Source organism: Chrysochloris asiatica, unplaced genomic scaffold, assembly GCF_000296735.1.
Source record: "Chrysochloris asiatica unplaced genomic scaffold, ChrAsi1.0 scaffold00012, whole genome shotgun sequence".
Classification (NCBI taxonomy): Eukaryota; Metazoa; Chordata; class Mammalia; order Afrosoricida; family Chrysochloridae; genus Chrysochloris; species Chrysochloris asiatica.
Window position 1 is genome coordinate 33,781,101 of NW_006408530.1, and position 10,826 is coordinate 33,791,926.

At 41.0% G+C, this 10,826-nt stretch overlaps 1 pseudogene; it reads left to right on the forward strand.

The window, feature by feature from the left end:
• The window catches only part of LOC102828976, an 88,090-nt pseudogene that overhangs the window by 20,040 nt on the left and 57,224 nt on the right, over positions 1-10,826 (forward strand).

Sequence of the window (10,826 nt, forward strand, 5' to 3'; positions counted from 1 at the left end):
CCCCCCGCCCCGCCCCACGACAAGATAGATTGGCATAGTGGCAGCAGCAATGGGCTCAAGAGTAGCAATAATTTTGAGGATGGCACAGGACTGGGCAGTGTTTCATTCTGTTGTGCATAAGGTCACTATGAGTTGGAGCCAACTACATGACACCTGACAATCGCAACAATACGGGAGACCTGGGTTTGATTCTGGTCTATGTAGTTCATGCAAAACCACTATCCATCAACCAGTGGATGTTTATGTCAGGTTACAATGGAGTTTACAGACTATGATGGACTAGGATGAAAGCCATGATAGTCTAGTTGCAGGAAATCAGGCAATGAAAACCTGATGCATCACAAAGGTTTGGTGTACAATTGGTTCCAGGAATGGCACAGGTCCAGACTGCTTCATTCCATAGTGCTTACAGTCATCATGAGTCTGGGTTGACTTTAGGGTAGCTAAGAAGAAGAAGTGCATGGCAACTCTGTAAGATAAGTATTAGACTACAGAACACATGTTGGTGGTTCAAGACCACCAGTCACTTTGTAGGAAAAATATGAAACTTTCTGCTCCTGTAAAGATTTATACCTTCTGAAACCCTATACAGGGTCACTATGAATCTGCTCAGACTCCAACGTACTTAACAAGGAGGAGACAAAGATGAAGTTTTCAGAATATAAAAAAAATCTGCTCAACTCCCCTTTCTCTGGACAGATTCTGAATGTTTGAGAATGAACACAAAGGATACACATTTTGCTTAGAAACAAAATTCACCCTTTTAACCAATAGAAGCTAGAACGGAGGACATGAGCTTTAAGTCTGCTCTAGTGTACTACCCTTAGCCCCAATTGGTGACACTTGAAAAGGTAACCCTCTCTCACACACACAGAGGTTGGGAGCCTACCCTGGACCACTTGCTCCCTGAGGACAACTCATTCCCAAAATGAGAGAAAACAAAGTTGAAGCAAATGACCCAGTTGATCTCAAATTGATCAGTCCTGGAGTTACAAGTTGGCCTGCTAATCTCAAGGTCAGCGGTTCTAAACTATCTGCCATTCTGTGGGAGAAAGCTGAGGCTTTCTGCTCCAGTAAAAATTTATACCCTCGGAAACCCTATGCAGGGTCATTATGAGTCAGAACCATCTCCATGGCGCGCCACCACTTGAGAGGAGAAATTGGGCAGTAATAATCAGCAGAAAAATGACACACTCCTCTAGTACCTGGCTGGGCAAGTACCTTTATTAATCCATTCAGGTACTTACAAGGCTCAGAAGGCAGCAGCTCCCTTCCCTCCCCTTTCTTTTTAACCTACTTGGTGTGGTTGTTGTTAGTTGCCATGGAGTCAGTTTCAACTCAAGACAACCCACATGGGCAGAGTAGACCTGCTCCATAGGGGTTTCAATGCTGTGACTTTTCAGAAGCCAATCACCAGGCCTGTCTTCTGAGGTTTAACTTACCATGAGCTTTGAAATCACTGATTGCTCTAGAAAAGACACCTAAAAGTGATTCAGAGGTTCAAACTCTACTTACCTGCTTACATCTGTTGGGGAAGTTTTGGATTTTGGATATTGGGAAAGGCAACAAATCTCTACACAGAATCAGCTACATAATTTCCAGGGTCCGATGAAAAATGGAGTCCTGGTGTGGTGCTGTGGGATAATGCACTGCAAGGTTGGTGCTTCAAACTCACCAGCTGCTCCTTGGAAACCCTATACAGTGTTGCTATGAGTCAGAATTGATTCAATGGCACTTAACAACAACACCATTAATATATGAGAGTCTCAGTTGCTTTATATTCTTGCCAATGTTGGTTTTAAATATATATAAAGAAATATATTTAAGTTTTTTTTTTCTTTTTTCTTTTTAGTTTTAGCTATTCTGGTTGGAGAGATATTATTTATTTATCCCTTGCTTTATTTCAGAAAGGATTTAAAGAGTCTTTTACTTGTATTTAAAATATACCTCCTGTTTTGGTTTCTCTGTATGTTGGCTCTATTCTCCTGTAATATTTCTTTTTCTCCAAATGGTGGCAACATAGGGCCACAGAAAAATTCTGTTGTTTAAATTGAGAAAAGAAAACCTGAGAGGAATCAAGACAGACCTTATAGACTTGGTGGAGCTTTTAGTGACTGTGAAGGATGCAGTGAAGGTGTGAGAGTAATTATGGCTGAAGTGGAAGATTCTTCTAGGGACTAGTAGTTGGTGGTTGAGCAGCAACAGACAGGGTAAGACTGTGTGTATGAGTGACTACGGCTGAGATGCCTGGCTACTAGCAATGTTTTGCTAGTTCCTTTTCTGGGAATGTAGGCAACGGCTGTAGTCAATATCCAGTCAAACGAACAGAAGGCAAATACGTGAAGGTTGGTCCAGATAGCATAAAGGGATGATGGAGGGCCACAATTAGAATTTAGAGCAGTATCAGGAGACCAAAAAGAATTAGAAGTGTGTGAAAGGAAGTATCTATGGTCCTTGGCCATATTGTTTGTTCTTAGGTCATCATCTGTGCTGTGTCACAGTTGGGTCACCTGATTGCTCTGCTCATGGTGAGACCATACGCTGTCCAATGCCTGGGCCCTCCTGCTCCTTCTCTTATGGAAAAGGACTGACATTAAGGTAAGCATATTGGGTGTTGGGCACCTTGCACACGATCATTGCCTAATTGAATACCAAAACTGTGGAAGTGCATATTGGACCTAAATATGATGGTGGTGGTTATGCAGAATGGAGTTGTTCTGACTCATAGCGATCCTGTATTGGGTTTCTGAGGTTATAAATCTTTACAGGAGCAGAAAGCCTCATCTTTCTCCCATGGAACCACTGGTAGTTTCTAACTGCTGACTGTGAAATTAACAACCAGTCTTGTAACCACTACACTACCAGAGTTCCTTGGGTCTAAATATGGTCGAGTTTTATAGGAAAAAAAAAAAGGATTTTGTTGCCTCTCAGCTGATTTAATCAATTCTCATGATGGAAGATTCTTTTTTTGGTCAGATTATGGATTTTATATTGGTACTTTGAATATATTTGCACAGTTGCACCTACTGAGTGATGAAGGGTATTTAACACTAGTCTCTTTTCCTATAATTGTAAGTGATATCTTCCTGCCCAGGCTGCTTAAAAAGTTGCAAGTCACCATATATATTTCTTCCTCATTTCAACACTTGCGTTATTTTATTTGTAGATGAAGCTGACAATCTCTCTACAGAGATGTATATGGAACTCTTAAATATTTTTAAAACGAAAATCAGTCGCATTCCCAGCTGCCCACTTCAGGATGCAAAAGATAGGTATTTAACATTCTTTTTCTGTATCTAGAAGATATGAGAACATGTGAAGAACTGCCTTACAAATTTTGGCCATGATGAGCCATTCTTATCCCAACCTGAAGTCAAATGGTGGTTTTTGTTGATGTGTGTGTGTTTCTCTTTGTATATGTGCATGTGGAGATCTTCTACAGGTTAAGTGTATTGAGGGATAGTGTGCTAAAGAGCTCTCCAATTGGTCAGTAAATAGAAGACTGGTACATTTCTGGTGTGACAGTTTCATTTCCCTTTTCCCACCAGAAATGTCCATAACATACACTGGGCCTTGCTTTCTGACCAAGTAGTAGGAGGTTAAGGCCAACTGTCCTTCTTTCCTCTCATTGTATTGTGAGCAGCACACGTAGGTGGAGATCTGCATAAGGTGAAGATTTTGTTGTTGTTGTTAACTAAATGCACAAACACTCCAAGAATCTCTCAGATGTTCTGCATGAGACATTTAGTTTAAAAAAATTTTGACCTTGAAGAATTAGAAAGACAAGTTCTTACTCAGGCCAAGAGGGCTTATCATTTTTCTCTAAGATAAGAGGCAACAACTTGGACCTAAATATTCCTCCATATCTGAATAAATTCCAAGGACCTGTTTCCACATTTCGGCCAGAGCATGTGCATGTTCTGGGGGAAAGCAAGTTTGTCTGCATTTGCACTATGCCTGTCCCTGAGAGATGGGCACTGGTGCCATCATTCTATCCACTGGGATCCAGCTGCCTCCCACATCACTGAGGTGTGGACCACTCACTACTGACACATTCTTGGAATTGAGTCAACATGGAAATCAAGCCCCTGCCTACAATAGCTCAGACCAGAGACTCAGGTCCTGATATGTAACTCTGAGAAGCTCTTTCTCCCCCTATAGGCAGTATTGGAGCTTTGGGAGAGAAGTTATTATAGCTAATTGTTTCTGAGACTTTATTGCACATCAGGCACTGCTCAAAGCACATTGACTGTAATAACTTATTTCATCCTCACAACCTTAATGTCATTGCTATCATTGTTCCCATATTATATTTCCAAGAAATGGAGGTGTGGAGGGGCTTAATAGTATTCCAAAAAGGTGACAACAGGGGTGATATTTTTTAAAATATTGTGGTGAATACATATGGAACAAAATATTTGTTATTTTGACATTTTTACTTATACAATACAGTGACATAAATTACGTTCATCATGTTGTTCAATCATCATGATTCTCCATTTCCAACTGTTCTGTCACCCTTAAAGAAGCTTATTGTCTTCTAAACAAAGCATCAATAATTTGATGATTTAGGCCCTAACCATTCAGGGGCAAGGCTGTCACCAGTCAAAAAACATGCTAATTGTAAACTTCAGCTGGCTTGACCATGCAGGTGCTGCTGGCTGAGCATCATCTCCCAAGTGGGAGTCCAAATGCAAGTAGTCTAGTTCTGGAGCTCACCCCCTCACCTCCTGTCAATACTGACTCTTGGCCTCCATAGTGCTTGGCACATAGTAGATGCTTAATGGACAACATGCCTAACTGAAGTGTACTGTCTAACTGCTATCCAAGTACAGAACTCCTATATTTTATGTGTCCTTCTTTTTCTTGGGAGCCTATGCCATGCCTCGTACAAAGCAGGGCTCTCCTGGTACCACACTTAAGCAGTTTTCTATCTACTCCTGGGGAATTCTTTCTTTCTCTTCTTTCAAAATTTGTGCCAGCTCACCTCCTTCCATTCTCTTCCAAACAACCTCTTATACTATATATCAGCACACCCATCAGTATCACCTCTGCTTTCTCACAACTTCCTCCATCATGTGTGATGCCTCCCTTCAAGGCACTAGGAATCTGTGGTTCTCAGGAAGTATCCCAGGCTGGTTCTGGGAAGGTGCTCAGGAGGGTCCACACAGTGGTGGGAAGATCAATCCCACTAGGCCCAATTTCTCAGTCATTTTTGGGAAGAGAAATCTAATTTCCAAGATAAAATTTCTGCACAGGTAAAGAGCTGACGAAGAGTTTCTGATTCACATGGTCTAGAGCAGAGCCTGAGAATATGCATTTCTAAAAAATTTCCAGGTGATACTGCTTGTGGTACTGGTCTGGGTACTGTACTAGAGACCGCTGTGTTACATTATACTTTTGTGTTGGAAGAGCTCCTAGCACAAGGCTGAGGGCCTGTTCTAGTCTTTCCTCAGCAGTCTTGGGCAAATACTCATTATGGGTACTTGTTTGAAGAGAGGTAATTCTGTGATATGAAGATGATACAACCTTGCTCACTGAAAGTGAAGAGAACTAGAAATACTTACTGATGATTATCAAAGACCACAGTCTTTGGTATGGGTTGCACCTCAATATAAAGAAAACAAAAATCTCAACACTGGACCAATAAATAACATCAAGATAAATGGAGAAAAGATTGAATTTGTCAAAGACTTCATTTTGTTTGGATCAACCATCAACACTTACAGAAGCAGCAGTCAAGAAATCAAAGGATGTATTGCATTAGACAAGTCAGCTGCATAATATCTCTTTATACAGTGTTGAAGAGCAAAAATGTCAGTTTAAGGACTAAAGTACACCTGACCCAAGCCATGGTATTTTCAACATCCTCATATGCATGTGAAAGCTGTACAATGCAGAAGGAAGACAGTAGAAGAATTGATGCATTTGAGTTATGATGTTGGAAGAGAGTACTGAAAGTACCAAGGGCTGTCAAAAGAATAAACAAATCTGTGTTGGAAGAAGTATATCCAATATACTCCTTAGAAGCTAAGATGACCAGCCCTTGTTACTCATACTTCAGACATATTGTCAGGAGGAACACTTGGATACCCTGGAGAAGGATATCATCTTTGGTAAAGTGGAGGTTCAACGAAAAAGAGAAAGGCCTCCAACGAGATGTATTGGCATAGTGGCAGAAGCAATGGGCTCAAGTGTAGCAATGATCGTGAGATTGGCATAGGACTCGGCAGTATTTTGTTCCATTGTACTATGAGTCAAAACCAACTTGGTGGCTCCTAACAACAACAACAGCTGCACACTTATTAGGAGAACTTCATTAACAATATCAGCTATGAAACAACGCTTCTGCATGTAGATGCGTGTTAATCTTGTAAATGTGCCATAAGCAAAATTCTCAAGTACAGTTGGCAAATACCAACTTGTAGCTCTCAAAATGGCAGTGTGGTATAATTACTGAATCCAGGTGGCCAAGACTTAGCTCTTAGGTGAATGTGTTGTAATTCTTTCATTGACACATCTTTCTGATGGTGTCACCTAGTGAACTCTGGGAGCTAGTCTTTGGGAAATGTAGCTAAACAATGGAGGACAGGTATTTTCTTTTAAACTTACTCCCATTCCCCATGCACTGATCCTACCTTTGTGATAATAGTTGTTGGTGTTGTTAAGTGCCATCCAGTTTATTCCAACCCATAGCACCCCTGTATAGGGTTTCCAAGGAACAGCTTGTGAGCTTGAACTGTCAATCTTGCAGTTCAAATTGACTTTGTAGTCCAGAGCATTAATCCACAGCACCACACCAGTTAATTGGTGTAGGGATTGCTATAAAGACAGATATTGAGTGTGATGGAATGGAGGTGACCCACAAGAATTCTTGTATTTAAAACTCAGCTGCAAAGGACAAAGACTAGGATCTTCTTCTTTTTTTAAAAGTTTTTATTGTGAGGTTTACATGGAAGACTATCAGTTTTACATTCATCCTATTGTATTTCATTTCATTGCAATGATTACAATCTCCTCATGCATCATCAAATAACCAAAGGTACACCACACAGGCCTGCCCCTCCTCCCTCCTGGCCATCAGCATACAGCTCCTCTCCCTCCCTGAATTCAGTGTCCCCAGCCACTCCATCTGTCCATGTCATCGTCTCTGTCTCCATCCCTGGCGTCTCTGCCTCTCTGGGTAAGGTCCTGCGCGCCGCTCTTCTCACTTGACGGTTCCAGGAACCTCAGCTCCTGGGATGCAAAAATAATCTCTCCCTCCTTTTGTCAAAAAAATCTACCTCTATATTTCCTACCTTCACAGTCAGTCCTGATGGGAATTATTCACTATTGTACCGCAATAGTCTTATCCCCAACTCCTTTCGATGGCTGGGTCCTAACCAATTGGAAATTATTCAGTGGAGATTCTACCTTCCTCTGCCCATTCTGGTACTAGGCTCCTTCTTGAAAGCTTGTAAGCCAGTCACTTCTTGCCTTTATAGGCTCCCCCATTTTAGGTCCAATGTCTAAGTTGCCCATCCCTGTCAACCCTGTGTACTGAGGGGGTGGGAGTGACCCTTGCTGTAAAGATTTGTTCCCATTTTTAAGCTATTACATCCATAAATATAGGTAAAGTTCATCAAATTGTAGCAGGTTACTCTTGGGTTTTTTTTTGCCCTCTTCTTTCTTCTTCTGGTTGAGTTCTGATAATCCAGCCATCAAAGCCAGGTCAAGTGGGTACTATCTGCAAGTATGGGTGTTCTTGTGCATCTCCCCTCACTTCATATCAGCTGGATGCTTCACTCTCCACTCTAGTCCTCTGTGGCCATGTCATTGCCTCTGGGCCTAGGAGTTCCCGTGTCTTGCATACTGCTGGACATCCATGTCTCTACCCAGGTTTTCAGGGGTCTATTGAATGTGGTCATACTTAGCTCGCAACTTCATTGTTGTTTTTTCCCCCTTTCCCCTTATCGGTGATCAATGTGGTCACCAGCCAGACCACCTGCCTACTCATGTATTCCCCTTGAGTCTCAGTCTTGGAAGTGGGTTTGCTCTGAGGGGTCCTGATCACTTGCCTTGATGGCTCCCAGGTGAACAGCTTACTTATTCTTGTAGTGATCATTCAGACTGCCATTATTGTTTCAGATTTTTCCTGCCAGTCTTTCTTTCATGAAAGTATCTTCCGTTCTTCTGGCCACTCCAGGCTGGTCTACTCGTCCTTTGCATTGGAAATTTCCTACCTCAGATGATTCTGGTGGGGTTCTGAATTCCACCTATGGTCCTATGCAATGTCAAGGCTCCACAGGAAGCCTCTTTCACTGGGTAACTTCTAGCCCCCTTTAAGGTATTCCAAACAGTTGTAGGCTGAAGACGGATTTACAGGATTTCTGTAGTGATGTTTCTGGCTATTCCTTTCTCCCTCCCTCTAGTGTCTATTTTACAAGGGTAGGCAAAGGAAACCAAGATTCAAAAGACAGCCAAGCATTTTAACATTATTCCCCTCTTTTACCCCTTCAAACCATGCCTCAATCTCTGTATCTCAGAGCCCTGCTGTTCCAAGGTTGTGCATACCTCATCATTTACCTCTGTCCCACTTAGCCCATGCGAACCTGCCTAACTGTTCTCACATCCGCCTCGTTCTTCAATTCCCCGCCCCCTTCTTGTGTATTGTCTCTCCTGTCTCCCCCAGCACCCAAGCTATCCTGAGTCTATTCCCTACCCTGTGCTCTATCTTCCCCTCCCTCCTTCCCCTCTTCTCATCCCATACATCCTGGTGATCAGCAAATATATATATATAAAGTTTTTTTCCCCCTTTTAGTGTGGGTTCTTTTTCTTAATCTTTTACAATAATGGTCCTATGCAGTATTTCTCCTTTTGTGACTGACTAATTTCACTCAGCATAATGTCCTCAAGCTTCATCCATGTTATGCGGTGGCTTGCAGCTTCCTTGTTGTTCTTCAAGGTAGCACAGTATTCCATTGTGTGTATGTACCACAGTTTGCTTATCCATTCTTCAACTGATGGGCACTTAGGCTGTCTCCATCTTTTTGCTATTGTAAATAGTGCTGCTATGAACATTGGTGTGCATATATCTACTTGTGCTATGACTTGTATTTCTTGTGGGTAAATACCAAATGAAGGAATTTCTGGATCATAAGGTATTTCTATTTCCAAACTTCTGAGGAAGTGCCATATAGATTTCCAGAGTGGTTGGACCATTTTGCAATTCCACCAACAATGTAGGAGGGTCCCACTCTCTTATCCTCGTCAGCATTTATTGTCCTCTACTTTTTTGATCTTTGCTGTTATTGCTGGTGTGAGAAGATATCTCATTGTTGCTTTGATTTTGCATCTCTCTCATGGCTAGTGATCATGAACATTCCTTCATGTATTTGTTGGCTGCCTGGATGTCTTCCTTCGTGTAGTGTCTGTTCATGTCCTGTGTCCATTTTTAAATTGGGTTATTTGCCTTTTTCTTGTAGAGGTGTTGTAGTTTGCTGTATATTTTAGAAATGAGTCCCTTGTCTGATGTGTCATTGCAAAAGATTTTTTCCATTCTGTGGATTCCTTTTTCACTCTTTTGGTGAAGTCTTTTGATACACATAAGTTTTGAATTTTTAGTATGCCCCATTCTTCTACTTTGTCTACTTTTGTTTGTGTAATTTTCAAAATGTTTGGTAGTCTGTGTATTCCCTGTATTAGAGCCCTCACATTTGTCCCTATTTTTTCATTGATGACCTTCATAATTTTGGGATTCATATTTAGGTCTTTAATCCATGTTGAGATGGTTTTTGTATAGGGCGTGAGGTAAAGGTCTTGTTTCAGTCTTTTGCATATCACTTTCCAGTTATGCAAGCACCATCTTTTAAAGAGACTGTCTCCTCCCCATGCAATATTCCTAGGCACTTTGTTGAAAATCATTTGGATGGGTTAATTTCTGGATTCTGGATTCTGTTTGATTGATCAATGTATCTTTCATTGTACCAGTACCAGGCTGATTTGACCACCATAGTAGATTTTAGAATCTGGGAGTGTGAGGCTTCCAACCTTGTTCTTCTTAAGCAGTGCTTTGCTTATCCTGGGTCTCTTTCCTTTCCATAAAAAGTTTGCAATTGTTTTTCCATGTCTTTGAAGAATGTCATTGGAATCTGGATTGGGATTGCATTATATGTGTAAATTGTTTTGTGGCAGTATTGACATTTTCATGATGTTGAGTCTTCCTATCCAGGAACATGGTATGTTCTTCCATTTTTGTAAGTCTCTTCTGGTTTCTTGTAGTAGTGTTTTGTAATGTTCTTTGTATAGTCCTTTGTTTCTCTGATTACATTTATTTCCAGATTTTCATCCTTTGGATGACTTTTGTAAATGGTATTGCTTTCCTAATGTCCTTTTCAGTGCTGTCATTGGTATTATAGAGGAATCCAACTGATTTTTTATGTTGATCTTATACCCTGACACTTTGCTGAATCTTCCAATTAGGTCTAGTAGTTTTTTTTACTGAGTCTTTTGGGTTTTCTATGCATAGGGTCATATCATGAGCAAATAGAAAGAGTTTTATTTCCTCTTTGCCAATTTGGATGCCTTTAATTTCTCTATCATGCCATATAGCTTTGGGTAAGTCTTCCAAAACAATATTGAATAGGAGTGGTGACAAAGGGCATCCTTGTCTGGTTTCCATTTGCAGAGGGAAGGCTTTCAGTTTCTCTCCATTAAGAGTAATGTAGGCTGTTGGTTTTGTATATATGCTCTTGATTATGTTGAGGAATTTCCCTTCAATTCCTACTTTGTTGAGTGTTTTTATCAGGAATGGATGTTGGATTTTGTCAAATGTTTATTCTTCATCA